The following is a 1,487-nucleotide window of genomic DNA, read 5'->3' on the forward strand; positions in this document are numbered from 1 at the left end:
ATGTTTTCAACAAATGTAAGATCCGTCCATATGATTCAAAGGCATCCATATGACAAAAAGCTTTGATAAAAGCCAAAAAACACAGCATTGGTGAACTCAGTGAGAGGAATATAGTGAGAGGCTAAGCTGATGTGGTGAAGTCTTCTAGAAATCTACCTTGATATAAGAGCAGAATTTAAAATGTATGAAAAAGTGAATGGATTGCATGCATATTTGACAATGGTCACTACATAGCTCCCACACACACCATAAATAAATAAATAAATAAGGAAAGAAAGAAAGAAAGAAAGAAAGATAAGAAAGCAAACTTTGGATGGGACCTAAGGTTGCTCCGTCTCTCTGACAAGGGCCTCAAGTGTTGGGATACCATATAGACATCATGCAACCCTGGGACATGATATAATTTTGGCTGGGTGCCAGAAGACCAAAACTAGCTTTCTGAAGAAAACCCTGGCTATTTCTACAATTTTTAAAGAAGAACAGAAATGTCCAGAAAACTAATAGCGTAACAAAGATATCCAGAAAAATAATGACTAAGAAGAAAAGGTAAAGTCTTCCCTTTAAAAAAATGTCATTTATAGTTTATGACCATGAAGGGGTTTGTTTATCCATTTATCCATCCTTTTGTTTAACTTATATTTACTGAATGCTGGACCTTCTCCTTCTGGAAATATGGAGGATCAATATTCTGCAAACCCCTACCAGTATAATATTAACATTTGCTAGGTGGATTACAACAGCTTGCTTTAAATGAATAGCTGAGCTTACAAAAAACAATGGGAATCTCAGAGGACAAAAATGACTAGGGAGCAGGGACCTGGCCATCCAAGACTATGTCAGCCAACGTAAGGACTTTAGATTTTACTCTGGGTGGGATGAGAAGCCGTTGGAGGGTTTTGAACAGGGGAGTGAAGTGGTCTGACTTGTGTTCTTTCGTGCGTCTTATCTTCTCCCCCTGTCCAACTGTCATCTAGCATCCATTCCCACCATTCCCTGCTCAGTTTCCCCGGGGGGCTGACCTCTGCAGATTGCATCACCAAGTCACTGGTGGGCTGGTTTCCAATTGGTTTAACTAATAAGGGGCTCCTAAAGGAGACCAGAGAATGAGAAGAGACAGTGGTCAGTGTGTTTCTCACCCATTCTTTTCCCGCTTTGGTGCTCTTTCTGGAAGCAGCTGCATCCTTCCTCCACTACGACTTCTCCTTTAGGGTCCCAGTCCTCACTGGGTCATGATACACTATCTCCTCCCCTTGAATTTTTAGTCCCAGAGATGCAACAGCTTCCTATATTGCCAGTCCCTGGATAGCTCATTTTCTTTTGTTTGTTCTCTTAACCTTGTTGTTAATCTGTTGTAAGTGGCCCCTCCATTAAAGGCTCTTCAGTGGGTGAAGAATTCACCCATCTGGGGTCAATTTTGTTTCTGGCTGGGCCCCTGAATGATACACATTTTAGCTGAATCACTTAAGTTATTTTGTTGAAAACAGGCT

The sequence above is a fragment of the Tursiops truncatus genome, chromosome 1, assembly GCF_011762595.2.
Source record: "Tursiops truncatus isolate mTurTru1 chromosome 1, mTurTru1.mat.Y, whole genome shotgun sequence".
NCBI classification, from domain to species: Eukaryota; Metazoa; Chordata; class Mammalia; order Artiodactyla; family Delphinidae; genus Tursiops; species Tursiops truncatus.